The sequence below is a fragment of the Stegostoma tigrinum genome, unplaced genomic scaffold (genome assembly GCF_030684315.1).
Source record: "Stegostoma tigrinum isolate sSteTig4 unplaced genomic scaffold, sSteTig4.hap1 scaffold_102, whole genome shotgun sequence".
Lineage (NCBI taxonomy): Eukaryota > Metazoa > Chordata > Chondrichthyes > Orectolobiformes > Stegostomatidae > Stegostoma > Stegostoma tigrinum.
The window spans coordinates 796,680-814,416 of NW_026728054.1; the positions used below are offsets into that span (position 1 = coordinate 796,680).

Below are 17,737 nucleotides of genomic sequence, written 5' to 3' on the forward strand. Positions count from 1 at the left end.
GCCATTGAGTTGGAAGCTCCCGAGGCGGAATATGAGGTGCTGCTCCTCTAGTTTCTGGGTGGTGTGATTGTGACACTGGAAGAGGCCCAGGATGGACATGTCGTCCACGGAGTGGGAGGGGGAGTTGAAGTGATGCAATGATTTGGATATGAAAATAGGTGTGGTTAGTAAGTTTCCCAATGATTGAAGGTGTAGTAGCCAGCCAAGAAGGTCACCTCAGAATGCAATGGGACATTGACAAGGGCCAATAAACTGAGGAGTGGCAGATGGAGTTGAAGTTAGACAAATGTGAGGTGCTACATTTTGGAAAGGCAAATCAGGGCAGCACGTATACACTGAAGGTTGTTGGGAGTGTTGCTAAATAAAGAGACACTGGAGTGCAGTTTCGTAGTTCCATCAAAGTACAGCCACCGGTAGAAAGGATATGAAGGAGACATTTGGTGTGCTCACCTTTATCGGTCAGTGAATTTAGAATAGGAGTTAGGAGATCACTTAGCAGCCATGTAGGACGTTGGTTCGGCTGCTTTTGGAATACTGCAATCGCTTTTGGTCTCCTTGCGAGAGGAAGGATGTCGGCGCAACATTGAGGGCCGAAGGGCCTGTTCTGCGCTGTATTGTTGTATGTTGTAAACTTGAAAGGGTTCAGAGAAGATCTACAAGGATGTTACCAGCATCGGAGGTTGGAGGTATACCGTGGGCTTGAACAGGCAGCGATTACTTGGAACTTTGGAGTTCAGGGCTGACCATATAGAAGTTTATACAATTACGAGGGACGTGGATAGAGCGAACAGCCAAGATCTTTTCCCCGGGTTGCTGGAATCCAAAACTGGAGAGAATAGGTTGAAAATGAGAGAGGGAAGATTTAAAATGGACCGGATTTTTTTCATAGTGGTGCATGTATGGAATGAGCTGCCAGAGGAAGCGGTGGAGGCTTGTACGTTTAAAAGGCATGTGGATGGGTATATGAATAGGATGGGTTGAGAGGAATATGGGCCAAATGCTGGCAAATGGGACTAAATTAATTTAGGATATCCGGTCAACATAGACAAATTGGGCCAAAGGATCTGTTTCCCTACTGTACATCTCTCTGACTCGAAGTGTCTTTTTTCTGAACCACGTGGCCCATAATTAGAAAAACTTGAATCAGGATTTGGGAATGTGACAATTCTAATTGGATCTGTTTGATGAAATTAACTCTGTAGGTAATGGTGGTTGAATTATGATTTATAAAATTTGAGTTTATTGCAGCAACTTATAGATTAGAGGAGACACATGTAATCAAAATTGAAAATCAAAACTTGGTAAAATTTTGCATTGGAAATACATGGCCAGCCATTGGAGGAGATTCATGATCATTGCATTCAAGTGAGAACAACAAATGCGATTCAGTGACTCAGTGAAGTGGGATGCAGTGACTGAGATAAATGGGATGCAGTGACTGAGATAAATGGGATGCAGTGACTGAGGTAAATGGGATGCAGTGACTGAGTGAAATGGGATGCCGTGACTGAGATAAATGGGATGCAGTGGCTGAGGGTAATGGGATGCAGTGACAGATGGAAATTGAATGCAGTGAGAGAGTGAAATTGGATGCACTGACAGATGGAAATGGGATGTAGTGACTGAGAGAAATGGGATACAGTGACTGAGGGAAATGGGATGCAGTGACTGAGTGAAATGGGACGCAGTCACTGAGGGAAATGGGATGCAGTGACTGAGGAAATGGGATGCAGTACCTGATGGAACTTGAATGCAGCATCAGATGAGAAAAGGGATGCAGTGACTGTGTGAAATGGGATGCAGTGACTGGGTGAAATAGGATGCAGTGAATGAGTGAAGTGAGATGCAGTGACTGATGGAAAGGAGATGCAGTGACTGAGTGAAATGTGATGCAGTGACTGAGTGAAATGTGATGCAGTGACTTTTGGAAATGGGAGGCAGTGAGTGATGGAAATGGGAGGCAGTGATTGAATGAAATGGGTGCAAGTGACCGTGGAGATGGGATGCAGTGACTTGGGGAAAGGAGATGCACTGACTGTGGAAACGGGATGCTGTGACTGAGGGTAACGGGTTGAGGCGGCTAAGTGAAATGGGACGCCGTGTCTCTGTGAAATGTGATGCGGAGACTGTGGGGAAATGGATGCAGTGACTGAATGAAATGGGATGCGTTGACTGATGGAAAGGAGATGCCGTCACTGTGGGAAATGGCATGCAGTGACTGAGTGAAATGGGAAGCTGTGAATGAGTGAAATGGGATGCCGTGACTGATGGAAATGGGATGCAGTGACTGAATGAAATGAGATGCAGTGACTGAGGGAAATGAGATGCACTGATGTCGGGAAATTGGATGCACTGGGTGAGTGACATGTGATGCAGTCACTGAGTGAAATGGGATGCACTGGCTGAGAGAAATGGGATGCAGTGACTGAGGGAAATGGGATGCAGTCACTGAAGGAAATGGGATGCAGTGACTGAGGGAAATGGGATGCAGTGACTGAGTGAAATGGGAAGCTGTGAATGAGTGAAATGGGAAGCTGTGAATGAGTGAAAGGGGATTTTGTGACTGAGTTAAAGGAGATGCTGTGACTGAGGGAAATGGGATGCACTGTCTCAGTTCAATGAGATTCACTGTCTCAGTTAAATGGGATGCAGTGACTGAGTGAAAAGCGATGCAGTGACTGAGTGAAAGGGGCTGCTGTGACTGAGTGAAATGGGATGCAATGACTGAGGGAAATGGGAGGTAGTGACTGACTGAATTTGGGAGGGAGTGCCTGAGTGAAATGGGATGCAGTGACTGAGGGTAATGGGACGCAGTGACTGAGTGAAATAGGATGCACTGTCTCAGTTGAATAGGATTCACTGTCTCCGTTAAATAGCATGTAGTGACTGAGTCAAATGGAATGCTGTGACTGAGTGAAATGGAATGCAGTGGCTGAGTGAAATGGGAAGCAGTGGCTGATTGAAATGGGATGCAGTGACTGAGGGAAATGGGATGCGCTGACTGAGTGAAATGGGATGCTGTGACTGAGGGAAAGGAGACGCAGTGACTGTGGGAAATGGGTTGCAGTGACTGAGGAAAATGGGAGGCAGTGATTGAGTGAAATGGGATGCAGTCACTGAGTGAAATGTGATGCAGTGACTGAGTGAAATGGGATGCAGTGACTGAGTGAAATGGGATGCAGTGGCTGAGTGAAATGGGATGCAGTGACTGAGGGAAATGGGATGCGCTGACTGAGGGAAATGGGATGCAGTGACTGAGTGATATGGGATGCAGTGGCTGAGTGAAATGGGATGCAGTGGCTGAGTGAAATGGGATGCAGTGACTGAGGGAAATGAGATGCATTGACTGAGGGAAATGAGATGCATTGACTGAGGGAAATGAGATGCATTGACTGAGGGAAATGACATGCAGTGACTGAGGGAAAGGAGATGAAGTGACTGTGGGAAATGGAATGCTGTGACTGAGGGTAATGGGAAGCACCGTCTCAGTTCAATGAGATTCACTGTCTCAGTTAAATGGGATTCAGTGACTGAGGGAAATGGGATGCGCTGACTGAGGGAAATGGGATGCGCTGACTGAGGCAAATGGGATGCAGTGACTGAGGGAAATGGGATGCAGTGACTGAGGGAAATGGGATGCAGTGACTTTTGGAAATGGGATGCAGTGAGTGATGGAAATGGGAGGCAGTGATTGAGTGAAATGGGATGCAGTGACTGAGTGATGTGGGATGCAGTGGCTGAGTGAAATGGGATGCAGTGGCTGAGTGAAATGGGATGCAGTACCTGACGGAACTTGAATGAAGCGTCAGATGAGAAACGGGACGCAGTGACTGTGTGAAATGGGATGCAGTGACTGCGTGAAATAGGATGCAGTGACAGAGTGAAATGTGCTGCCGTGACTGCGTGAAATGTGATGCCGTGACTGCGTGAAGTGTGATGCAGTGACTGCGTGAAATGTGATGCAGTGACTGCGTGAAATGTGATGCAGTGACTGCGTGAAATGTGATGCAGTGTCTGCGTGAAATGGGATGCAGTGTCTGTGTGAAATGGGATGCAGTGACTGTGGGAAATGGGATGCAGTGACTGTGTGAAATGTGATGCTGTGAATGAGTGAAGTGAGGTGCAGTGACTGATGGAGATTGAATGCAGTGTCTGATGCAAATGGGATGCACTGACTGAGTGAAATGGGATGCACTGACTGAGGGAAATGGGATGCAGTGACTGAGGGAAATGGGATGCAGTGACTGAGGGAAATGGGATGCAGTGAGTGATGGAAATGGGAGGCAGTGATTGAATGAAATGGGTGCAAGTGACCGTGGAGATGGGATGCAGTGACTTGGGGAAAGGAGATGCAGTGACTGTGGAAACGGGATGCTGTGACTGAGGGTAACGGGTTGCAGTGGCGAAGTGAAATGGGACGCCGTGTCTCTGTGAAATGTGATGCGGAGACTGTGGGGAAATGGATGCAGTGACTGAATGAAATGGGATGCAGTGACTGAGTGAAATGTGATGCGTTGACTGATGGAAAGGAGATGCCGACACTGTTGCAAATGGCATGCTGTGACTGAGTGAAATGGGAAGCTGTGAATGAGTGAAATGGGATGCAGTGACTGAGGGAAATGGGATGCAGTTGCTGAGGGAAGTAGGATGCAGTGACTTTTGGAAATGGGATGAAGTGAGTGATGGAAATGAGAGGCAGTGATTGAATGAAACGGGTACGAGTGACCATGGAGATGGGATGCAGTGACCTGGGGAAAGGAGATGCAGTGACTGTGGAAACGGGATGCTGTGACTGAGGGTAACGGGTTGCAGTGGCTAAGTGAAATGGGACGCCGTGTCTCTGTGAAATCTGATGCGGAGACTGTGGGGAAATGGATTCTGTGACTGAATGAAATGGGATGCAGTGACTGAGTGAAATGTGATGCGTTGACTGATGGAAAGGAGATGCAGTCACTGTGGGAAATGGCATGCAGTGACTGATGGAAATGGGATGCAGTGACTGATGGAACTGATGGGTCTCAGTTGAATAGGATTCACTGTCTCCGTTAAATAGCATGTAGTGACTGAGTCAAATGGAATGCTGTGACTGAGTGAAATGGGATGCAGTGGCTGTGTGAAATGGGATGCAGTGACTGAGGGAAATGGGATGCGCTGACTGAGTGAAATGGGATGCAGTGGCTGAGTGATATGGGAAGCAGTGGCTGATTGAAATGGGATGCAGTGGCTGAGTGAAATGGGATGCAGTGACTAAGGGAAATGGGAGGCAGTGATTGAGTGAAATGGGATGCAGTCACTGAGTGAAATGGGATGCAGTGACTGAGTGAAATGGGATGCAGTGACTGAGGGAAATGGGATGCAGTGACTGAGGGAAATGAGATGCATTGACTGAGGGAAATGAGATGCATTGACTGAGGGAAATGAGATGCATTGACTGAGGGAAATGAGATGCATTGACTGAGGGAAATGAGATGCATTGACTGAGGGAAATGAGATGCATTGACTGAGGGAAATGAGATGCATTGACTGAGGGAAATGAGATGCATTGACTGAGGGAAATGAGATGCATTGACTGAGGGAAATGAGATGCAGTGACTGAGGGAAAGGAGATGAAGTGACTGTGGGAATGGAATGCTGTGACTGAGGGTAATGGGATGCACCGTCTCAGTTCAATGAGTTTCACTGTCTCAGTTAAATGGGATTCAGTGACTGAGGGAAATGGCATGCTGTGACTGAGTGAAATGGGAAGCTGTGAATGAGTGAAATGGGATGCAGTGACTGAGGGAAATGGGATGCAGTTGCTGAGGGAAGTAGGATGCAGTGACTTTTGGAAATGGGATGAAGTGAGTGATGGAAATGAGAGGCAGTGATTGAATGAAACGGGTACGAGTGACCATGGAGATGGGATGCAGTGACCTGGGGAAAGGTGATGCAGTGACTGTGGAAACGGGATGCTGTGACTGAGGGTAACGGGTTGCAGTGGCTAAGTGAAATGGGACGCCGTGTCTCTGTCAAATCTGATGCGGAGACTGTGGGGAAATGGATTCTGTGACTGAATGAAATGGGATGCAGTGACTGAGTGAAATGTGATGCGTTGACTGATGGAAAAGAGATGCAGTCACTGTGGGAAATGGCATGCAGTGACTGATGGAAATGGGATGCAGTGACTGATGGAAATGGGATGCAGTGACTGAGCTAATTGGGATGCAGTGACTGAATGAAATGAGATGCTGTGACTGAGGGAAATGAGATGCACTGATGTAGGGAAATTGGATGCACTGGGTGAGTGAAATGTGATGCAGTCACTGAGTGAAATGGGATGCACTGGCTGAGAGAAATGGGATGCAGTGACTGAGGGAAATGGGATGCACTGACTGAGGGAAATGGGATGCAGTGACTGAGGGAAATGGGATGCAGTGACTGAGTGAAATGGGAAGCTGTGAATGAGTGAAATGGGATGCTGTGAATGAGTGAAATGGGCTGCAGTGACTGAGTGACATGGGGTGCAGTGACTCTGTGAAATGGGATGCAGTGACTGAGGGAAATGGGTTGCAGTGACTGAGTGAAATGGGAAGATGTGAATGAGTGAAATGGGAAGCTGTGAATGAGTGAAAGGGGATTTTGTGACTGAGTTCAAGGAGATGCTGTGACTGAGGGAAATGGGATGCAGTGACTGAGTGATATGGGATGCAGTGGCTGAGTGAAATGGGATGCAGTGGCTGAGTGAAATGGGATGCAGTGGCTGAGTGAAATGGGATGCAGTGACTGAGGGAAATGTGATGCATTGACTGAGGGAAATGAGATGCATTGACTGAGGGAAATGAGATGCATTGACTGAGGGAAATGACATGCAGTGACTGAGGGAAAGGAGATGAAGTGACTGTGGGAAATGGAATGCTGTGACTGAGGGTAATGGGATGCACCATCTCAGTTCAATGAGATTCACTGTCTCAGTTAAATGGGATTCAGTGACTGAGGCAAATGGGATGCGCTGACTGAGGGAAATGGGATGCAGTGACTGAGGGAAATGGGATGCAGTGACTGAGGGAAATGGGATGCAGTGACTTTTGGAAATGGGATGCAGTGAGTGATGGAAATGGGAGGCAGTGATTGAGTGAAATGGGATGCAGTGACTGAGTGATGTGGGATGCAGTGGCTGAGTGAAATGGGATGCAGTGGCTGAGTGAAATGGGATGCAGTGGCTGAGTGAAATGGGATGCAGTACCTGACGGAACTTGAATGAAGCGTCAGATGAGAAACGGGACGCAGTGACTGTGTGAAATGGGATGCAGTGACTGCGTGAAATAGGATGCAGTGACAGAGTGAAATGTGCTGCCGTGACTGCGTGAAATGTGATGCCGTGACTGCGTGAAGTGTGATGCAGTGACTCCGTGAAATGTGATGCAGTGACTGCGTGAAATGTGATGCAGTGTCTGCGTGAAATGGGATGCAGTGTCTGTGTGAAATGGGATGCAGTGACTGTGGGAAATGGGATGCAGTGACTGTGTGAAATGTGATGCTGTGAATGAGTGAAGTGAGGTGCAGTGACTGATGGAGATTGAATGCAGTGTCTGATGCAAATGGGATGCACTGACTGAGTGAAATGGGATGCACTGACTGAGGGAAATGGGATGCAGTGACTGAGGGAAATGGGATGCAGTGACTGAGGGAAATGGGATGCAGTGACTTTTGGAAATGGGATGCAGTGAGTGATGGAAATGGGAGGCAGTGATTGAATGAAATGGGTGCAAGTGACCGTGGAGATGGGATGCAGTGACTTGGGGAAAGGAGATGCAGTGACTGTGGAAACGGGATGCTGTGACTGAGGGTAACGGGTTGCAGTGGCGCAGTGAAATGGGACGCCGTGTCTCTGTGAAATGTGATGCGGAGACTGTGGGGAAATGGATGCAGTGACTGAATGAAATGGGATGCAGTGACTGAGTGAAATGTGATGCGTTGACTGATGGAAAGGAGATGCCGACACTGTTGGAAATGGCATGCTGTGACTGAGTGAAATGGGAAGCTGTGAATGAGTGAAATGGGATGCAGTGACTGAGGGAAATGGGATGCAGTTGCTGAGGGAAGTAGGATGCAGTGACTTTTGGAAATGGGATGAAGTGAGTGATGGAAATGAGAGGCAGTGATTGAATGAAACGGGTACGAGTGACCATGGAGATGGGATGCAGTGACCTGGGGAAAGGAGATGCAGTGACTGTGGAAACGGGATGCTGTGACTGAGGGTAACGGGTTGCAGTGGCTAAGTGAAATGGGACGCCGTGTCTCTGTCAAATCTGATGCGGAGACTGAGGGGAAATGGATTCTGTGACTGAATGAAATGGGATGCAGTGACTGAGTGAAATGTGATGCGTTGACTGATGGAAAAGAGATGCAGTCACTGTGGGAAATGGCATGCAGTGACTGATGGAAATGGGATGCAGTGACTGATGGAAATGGGATGCAGTGACTGAGCTAAATGGGATGCAGTGACTGAATAAAATGAGATGCTGTGACTGAGGGAAATGAGATGCAGTGACTGAGGGAAATGAGATGCACTGATGTAGGGAAATTGGATGCACTGGGTGAGTGAAATGTGATGCAGTCACTGAGTGAAATGGGATGCACTGGCTGTGAGAAATGGGATGCAGTGACTGAGGGAAATGGGATGCAGTCACTGAAGGAAATGGGATGCAGTGACTGAGTGAAATGGGAAGCTGTGAATGAGTGAAATGGGATGCTGTGAATGAGTGAAATGGGCTGCAGTGACTGAGTGACATGGGGTGCAGTGACTCTGTGAAAAGGGATGCAGTGACTGAGGGAAATGGGTTGCAGTGACTGAGTGAAATGGGAAGCTGTGAATGAGTGAAATGGGAAGCTGTGAATGAGTGAAAGGGGATTTTGTGACTGAGTTAAAGGAGATGCTGTGACTGAGGGAAATGGGATGCACTGTCTCAGTTCAATGAGATTCACTGTCTCAGTTCAATGAGATTCACTGTCTCAGTTAAATGGGATGCAGTGACTGAGTGAAATGGGATGCAGTGACTGAGGGTAATGGGACGCAGTGACTGAGTGAAATAGGATGCACTGTCTCAGTTGAATAGGATTCACTGTCTCCGTTAAATAGCATGTAGTGACTGAGTCAAATGGAATGCTGTGACTGAGTGAAATGGGATGCAGTGGCTGAGTGAAATGGGAAGCAATGGCTGATTGAAATGGGATGCAGTGGCTGAGTGAAATGGGATGCAGTGACTGAGGGAAATGGGATGCGCTGACTGAGTGAAATGGGATGCAGTGGCTGAGTGAAATGGGAAGCAGTGGCTGACTGAAATGGGATGCAGTGGCTGATTGAAATGGGATGCAGTGGCTGAGTGAAATGGGATGCAGTGACTGAGGGAAATGGGAGGCAGTGACTGAGTGAAATGGGATTCAGGGACCGACGGTCATGGGATGCAGTGACTGATGGAAATGGGATGCAGTGACTGATGGAAATGGGATGCAGTGACTGAGTGAAATGGGATGAAGTGACTGAGTGAAATGGGAGGAAGTGACTGAGGGAAATGGGATGCAGTGACTGAGGGAAATGGGATGCAGTGGCTGAGTGAAATGGGATGCAGTGGCTGAGTGAAATGGGATGCAGTACCTGACGGAACTTGAATGAAGCGTCAGATGAGAAACGGGATGCAGTGACTGTGTGAAATGGGATGCAGTGACTGCGTGAAATAGGATGCAGTGACAGAGTGAAATGTGATGCAGTGACAGAGTGAAATGTGATGCCGTGACTGCGTGAAATGTGATGCCGTGACTGCGTGAAGTGTGATGCAGTGTCTGCGTGAAATGGGATGCAGTGACTGTGGGAAATGGGATGCAGTGACTGTGGGAAATGAGATGAAGTGACTGTGTGAAATGTGATGCTGTGACTGTGTGAAATGTGATGCTGTGACTGTGTGAAATGGGATGCAGTGACTGTGGGAAATGGGATGCTGTGAATGAGTGAAGTGAGATGCAGTGACTGAGTGAAATGGGATGCAGTGACTGAGTGAAATGGGATGCAGTGACTGAGTGAAATGGGATGCAGTGACTGAGTGAAATGAGCTGCAATGACTGTGTGAAGTGGGATGCAGTGACTGTGGGAAATGGGATGCTGTGAATGAGTGAAGTGAGATGCAGTGACTGTGGGAAATGGGATGCAGTGACTGAGTGAAATGGGATGCAGTGACTGAGGGAAATGGGATGCAGTAACTGAGGGAAATGGGATGCAGTGACTGAGGGAAATGGGATGCAGTTACTGAGGGAAATAGGATGCAGTGACTTTTGGAAATGGGATGCAGTGAGTGATGGAAATGTGAGGCAGTGATTGAATGAAATGTGTGCAAGTGACCGTGGAGATGAGATGCAGTGACTTGGGGAAAGGAGATGCAGTGACTGTGGAAACGGGATGTTGTGACTGAGGGTAACGGGTTGCAGTGGCGAAGTGAAATGGGACGCCGTGTCTCTGTGAAATGTGATGCGGAGACTGTGGGGAAATGGATGCAGTGACTGAATGAAATGGGATGCAGTGACTGAGTGAAATGTGATGCGTTGACTGATGGAAAGGAGATGCCGCCACTGTTGGAAATGGCATGCTGTGACTGAGTGAAATGGGACGCTGTGAATGAGTGAAATGGGATGCAGTGACTGAGGGAAAGGAGATGCAGTGACTGAGGGGAATGGGATGCAGCGACTGAGTGAACTGGGACGCAGTGACTGAGTGAAATGGGATGCAGTGACTGAGTGAACTGGGACGCAGTGAATGAGTGAAAAGGGGATGCAGTGACTGAGTGTCCTGGGATGCAGTGACTGAGTGAAATGGGATGCAGTGACCGTTAAATGGGCTGCAGGGACTGTTGGAAATGGGATGCAGTGACTGAGGGGAATGGGATGCAGTGACTGAGGGGAATGGGATGCAGTGACTGAGGGAAATGGGATGCATTGACTGATGGAAATGGGATGCAGTGACTGAGTGAAATGGGATGCAGTGACTGAGTGAAATGGGATGCAGTGACTGAGTGAAATAGGATGCAGTGACTGAGTGAAATGGGATGCAGTGACTGAGGGAAAGGAGATGCAGTGACTGATGGAAATCGGAAGCAGTGACTGATGGAAATGGGATGCCGTGACTGATGGAAATGGGACGCCGTGACTGATGGAGATGGGATGCAGTGACTGAGTGAAATGGGATGCAGTGACTGTGTGGCATTGGGTGTGGTGATTGATGGAAATACATTCACTGTCTCAGTTGAATAGGATTCACTGACTCCATTAAATGGGATGCAGTGACTGTGTGAAATGGGATGCAGTGAATGAGTGAAGTGAGATGCAGTGACTGATGGAAAGGAGATGCAGTGACTGATGGAAAGGAGATGCAGTGACTGAGTGAAATGTGATGCAGTGACTGCGTGAAATGTGATGCAGTGACTGCGTGAAATGGGATGCAGTGTCTGCGTGAAATGGGATGCAGTGACTTAGGGAAATGGGACACCGTGACTGAGTGAAATGGGATGCAGTAACAGAGTGGAATGCATTGCAGTGACTGATGGAAATTGAATGCAGTGACTGATGGAAGTTGAATGCAGTGACTGCGTGAAATGGGATGCAGTGACTGTGTGGCATTGGGTGTGGTGATTGATGGAAATACATTCACTGTCTCAGTTGAATAGGATTCACTTTCTCCGTTAAATGGGATGCAGTGACTGCGTGAAATGGGATGCAGTGAATGAGTGAAGTGAGATGCAGTGACTGATGGAAAGGAGATGCAGTGACTGATGGAAAGGAGATGCAGTGACTGAGTGAAATGTGATGCAGTGACTGCGTGAAATGTGTTGCAGTGACTGCGTGAAATGGGATGCAGTGTCTGCGTGAAATGGGATGCAGTGTCTGCGTGAAATGGGATGCAGTGACTGCGGGAAATGGGATGCAGTGACTGTGGGAAACCAGATTAAGTGACTGTGTGAAATGTGATGCTGTGACTGTGTGAAATGTGATGCTGTGACTGTGTGAAATGGGATGCTGTGACTGTGTGAAATGGGATGCAGTGACTGTGTTAAATGGGATGCAGTGACTGAGTGAAATGGGATGCAGTGACTGTGTGAAATGGGATGCAGTGACTGCGTGAAATGGGATGCAGTGTCTGCGTGAAATGGGATGCAGTGTCTGCGTGAAATGGGATGCAGTGACTGCGGGAAATGGGATGCAGTGACTGTGGGAAACCAGATTAAGTGACTGTGTGAAATGTGATGCTGTGACTGTGTGAAATGTGATGCTGTGACTGTGTGAAATGGGATGCAGTGACTGTGTGAAATGGGATGCAGTGACTGTGTGAAATGGGATGCAGTGACTGTGTGAAATGGGATGCAGTGACTGTGAGAAATGGGATGCAGTGACTGAGTGAAATGGGATGCAGTGACTGTGGGAAATGGGATGCAGTGAATGAGTGAAATGGGATGCCGTGACTGATGGCAATGGGATGCCGTGACTGATGGAAATGGGATGCAGTGACTGAATGAAATGAGATGCAGTGACTGAGGGAAATGAGATGCACTGATGAAGGGAAATTGGATGCACTGGGTGAGTGAAATGTGATGCAGTCACTGAGTGAAATGGGATGCACTGGCTGAGAGAAATGGGATGCAGTCACTGAAGGAAGTGGGATGCAGTGACTGAGGGAAATGGGAAGCTGTGAATGAGTGAAATGGGAAGCTGTGAATGAGTGAAATGGGAAGCTGTGAATGAGTGAAAGGGAATTTTGTGACTGAGTTAAAGGAGATGCTGTGACTGAGGGAAATGGGATGCACTGTCTCAGTTCAATGAGATTCACTGTCTCAGTTAAATGGGATGCAGTGACTGAGTGAAATGCGATGCAGTGACTGTGGGAAATGGGTTGCAGTGACTGCAGGAAAGGATTGCAGTGACACTGGGAAAAGGGAGGCAGTGACTGAGGGAAATGGGATGCAGTCACTGAGTGAAATGGGATGCAGTGACTGAGTGTAAGGGGCTGCTGTGACTGAGTGTAAGGGGCTGCTGTGACTGAGTGTAAGGGGCTGCTGTGACTGAGTGAAAGGGGCTGCTGTGACTGAGTGAAAGGGGCTGCTGTGACTGAGTGAAATGGGATGCAATGACTGAGGGAAATGGGATGCAGTGATTGAGTGAAATGTGATGCAGTGACTGAGTGAAATGGGAGGTAGTGACTGACTGAATTTGGGAGGGAGTGCCTGAGTGAAATGGGATGCAGTGACTGAGGGTAATGGGACACAGTGACTGAGTGAAATAGGATGCACTGTCTCAGTTGAATAGGATTCACTGTCTCCGTTAAATAGCATGTAGTGACTGAGTCAAATGGAATGCTGTGACTGAGTGAAATGGGATGCAGTGGCTGAGTGAAATGGGAAGCAGTGGCTGATTGAAATGGGATGCAGTGGCTGAGTGAAATGGGATGCAGTGACTGAGGGAAAGGAGACGCAGTGACTGTGGGAAATGGGTTGCAGTGACTGAGGAAAATGGGAGGCAGTGATTGAGTGAAATGGGATGCAGTCACTGAGTGTAACGTGATGCAGTGACTGAGTGAAATGGGATGCAGTGACTGAGTGAAATGGGATTCAGGGACCGACGGTCATGGGATGCAGTGACTGATGGAAATGGGATGCAGTGACTGAGGGAAATGGGATGCAGTGACTGAGGGAAAGGAGATGAAGTGACTGTGGGAAATGGAATGCTGTGACTGAGGGTAATGGGATGCACCGTCTCAGTTCAATGAGATTCACTGTCTCAGTTAAATGGGATTCAGTGACTGAGGGAAATGGGATGCGCTGACTGAGTGAAATGGGATGCGGTGACTGAGGGAAAGGAGACGCAGTGACTGTGGGAAATGGGTTGCAGTGACTGAGGAAAATGGGATGCAGTGATTGAGTGAAATGGGATGCAGTGGCTGAGTGATGTGGGATGCAGTGGCTGAGTGATGTGGGATGCAGTGGCTGAGTGATGTGGGATGCAGTGGCTGAGTGAAATGGGATGCAGTGGCTGAGTGAAATGGGATGCAGTACCAGACGGAACTTGAATGAAGCGTCAGATGAGAAATGGGATGCAGTGACTGCGTGAAATGTGATGCCGTGACTGCGTGAAGTGTGATGCAGTGACTGCGTGAAATGTGATGCAGTGACTGCGTGAAATGTGATGCAGTGTCTGCGTGAAATGTGATGCCGTGATTGCGTGAAATGTGATGCCGTGACTGCGTGAAGTGTGATGCAGTGACTGCGTGAAGTGTGATGCAGTGTCTGCGTGAAATGTGATGCAGTGTCTGCATGAAATGGGATGCAGTGTCTGCGTGAAATGGGATGCAGTGACTGTGGGAAACGAGATGAAGTGACTGTGTGAAATGTGATGCTGTGACTGTGTGAAATGTGATGCTGTGACTGTGTGAAATGGGATGCAGTGACTGCGTGAAATGGGATGCAGTGACTGTGGGAAATGGGATGCAGTGACTGAGTGAAATGGGATGCAGTGACTGAGTGAAATGGGATGCAGTGACTGAGTGAAGTGGGATGCAGTGACTGAGTGAAGTGGGATGCAGTGAATGAGTGAAGTGAGGTGCAGTGACTGATGGAGATTGAATGCAGTGTCTGATGCAAATGGGATGCACTGACTGAGTGAAATGGGATGCAGTGACTGAGGGAAATGGGATGCAGTGACTGAGGGAAAGGAGATGAAGTGACTGTGGGAAATGGAATGCTGTGACTGAGGGTAATGGGATGCACCGTCTCAGTTCAATGAGATTCACTGTCTCAGTTAAATGGGATTCAGTGACTGAGGGAAATGGGATGCGCTGACTGAGTGAAATGGGATGCGGTGACTGAGGGAAAGGAGACGCAGTGACTGTGGGAAATGGGTTGCAGTGACTGAGGAAAATGGGATGCAGTGATTGAGTGAAATGGGATGCAGTGGCTGAGTGATGTGGGATGCAGTGGCTGAGTGATGTGGGATGCAGTGGCTGAGTGATGTGGGATGCAGTGGCTGAGTGATGTGGGATGCAGTGGCTGAGTGAAATGGGATGCAGTGGCTGAGTGAAATGGGATGCAGTGGCTGAGTGAAATGGGATGCAGTACCAGACGGAACTTGAATGAAGCGTCAGATGAGAAATGGGATGCAGTGACTGCGTGAAATGTGATGCCGTGACTGCGTGAAGTGTGATGCAGTGACTGCGTGAAATGTGATGCAGTGACTGCGTGAAATGTGATGCAGTGTCTGCGTGAAATGTGATGCCGTGATTGCGTGAAATGTGATGCCGTGACTGCGTGAAGTGTGATGCAGTGACTGCGTGAAGTGTGATGCAGTGTCTGCGTGAAATGTGATGCAGTGTCTGCATGAAATGGGATGCAGTGTCTGCGTGAAATGGGATGCAGTGACTGTGGGAAACGAGATGAAGTGACTGTGTGAAATGTGATGCTGTGACTGTGTGAAATGTGATGCTGTGACTGTGTGAAATGGGATGCAGTGACTGAGTGAAATGGGATGCAGTGACTGTGGGAAATGGGATGCAGTGACTGAGTGAAATGGGATGCAGTGACTGAGTGAAATGGGATGCAGTGACTGAGTGAAGTGGGATGCAGTGACTGAGTGAAGTGGGATGCAGTGAATGAGTGAAGTGAGGTGCAGTGACTGATGGAGATTGAATGCAGTGTCTGATGCAAATGGGATGCACTGACTGAGTGAAATGGGATGCAGTGACTGAGGGAAATGGGATGCAGTGACTGAGGGAAATGGGATGCAGTGACTTTTGGAAATGGGATGCAGTGAGTGATGGAAATGGGAGGCAGTGACTGAGGGAAATGGGATGCAGTGACTGAGTGATATGGGATGCAGTGGCTGAGTGAAATGGGATGCAGTGGCTGAGTGAAATGGAATGCAGTACCTGACGGAACTTGAATGAAGCGTCAGATGAGAAACGGGATGCAGTGACTGTGTGAAATGGGATGCAGTGACTGCGTGAAATAGGATGCAGTGACAGAGTGAAATGTGATGCAGTGACAGAGTGAAATGTGATGCCGTGACTGCGTGAAATGTGATGCCGTGACTGCGTGAAGTGTGATGCAGTGACTGCGTGAAATGTGATGCAGTGACTGCGTGAAATGTGATGCAGTGACTGAGTGAAGTGAGATGCAGTGACTGAGTGAAATGTGATGCAGTGACTGAGTGAAATGGGATGCAGTGACTGAGTGAAATGGGATGCAGTGACTGAGTGAAATGGGATGCAGTGACTGAGTGAAATGAGCTGCAATGACTGTGTGAAGTGGGATGCAGTGAATGAGTGAAGTGAGGTGCAGTGACTGATGGAGATTGAATGCAGTGTCTGATGCAAATGGGATGCACTGACTGAGTGAAATGGGATGCACTGACTGAGTGAAATGGAATGCACTGACTGAGTGAAATGGGATGCAGTGACTGAGGGAAATGGGATGCAGTGACTGAGGGAAATGGGATGCAGTGACTTTTGGAAATGGGATGCAGTGAGTGATGGAAATGGGAGGCAGTGAGTGATGGAAATGGGAGGCAGTGATTGAATGAAACGGGTACGAGTGACCATGGAGATGGGATGCAGTGACCTGGGGAAAGGAGATGCAGTGACTGTGGAAACGGGATGCTGTGACTGAGGGTAACGGGTTGCAGTGGCTAAGTGAAATGGGACGCCGTGTCTCTGTGAAATCTGATGCGGAGACTGTGGGGAAATGGATGCAGTGACTGAATGAAATGGGATGCAGTGACTGAGTGAAATGTGATGCATTGACTGATGGAAAGGAGATGCTGTCACTGTGGGAAATGGCATGCAGTGACTGATGGAAATGGGATGCAGTGACTGATGGAAATGGGATGCAGTGACTGAATGAAATGAGATGCAGTGACTGAGGGAAATGAGATGCACTGATGTAGGGAAAGTGGATGCACTGGGTGAGTGAAATGTGATGCAGTCACTGAGTGAAATGGGATGCACTGGCTGAGAGAAATGGGATGCAGTGACTGAAGGAAATGGGATGCAGTGACTGAGGGAAATGGGATGCAGTGACTGAGTGAAATGGGAAGCTGTGAATGAGTGAAATGGGAAGCTGTGAATGAGTGAAATGGGCTGCAGTGACTGAGTGACATGGGGTGCAGTGACTGAGTGAAATGGGCTGCAGTGACTGAGTGAAATGGGATTCAGGGACCGACGGTCATGGGATGCAGTGACTGATGGAAATGGGATGCAGTGACTGAGGGAAATGGGATGCAGTGACTGAGTGATATGGGGATGCAGTGACTGAGGGAAATGAGATGCATTGACTGAGGGAAATGAGATGCATTGATGTAGGGAAATTGGATGCACTGGGTGAGTGAAATGTGATGCAGTCACTGAGTGAAATGGGATGCACTGGCTGAGAGAAATGGGATGCAGTGACTGAGGGAAATGGGATGCAGTGACTGAGGGAAATGGGATGCAGTGACTGAGGGAAATGGGAAGCTGTGAATGAGTGAAATGGGAAGCTGTGAATGAGTGAAATGGGAAGCTGTGAATGAGTGAAATGGGCTGCAGTGACTGAGTGACATGGGGTGCAGTGACTCTGTGAAATGGGATGCAGTGACTGAGGGAAATGGGTTGCAGTGACTGAGGGAAATGGGTTGCAGTGACTGAGTGAAATGGGAAGCTGTGAATGAGTGAAATGGGAAGCTGTGAATGAGTGAA

The 17,737-nt window shown here is 48.4% G+C and overlaps 1 protein-coding gene across 3 annotated transcripts in view; it reads left to right on the forward strand.

The window, feature by feature from the left end:
• LOC132207571 (uncharacterized) overlaps positions 1–17,737 on the forward strand; it is a 369,490-nt gene that overhangs the window by 261,802 nt on the left and 89,951 nt on the right. The window lies entirely within an intron of this gene.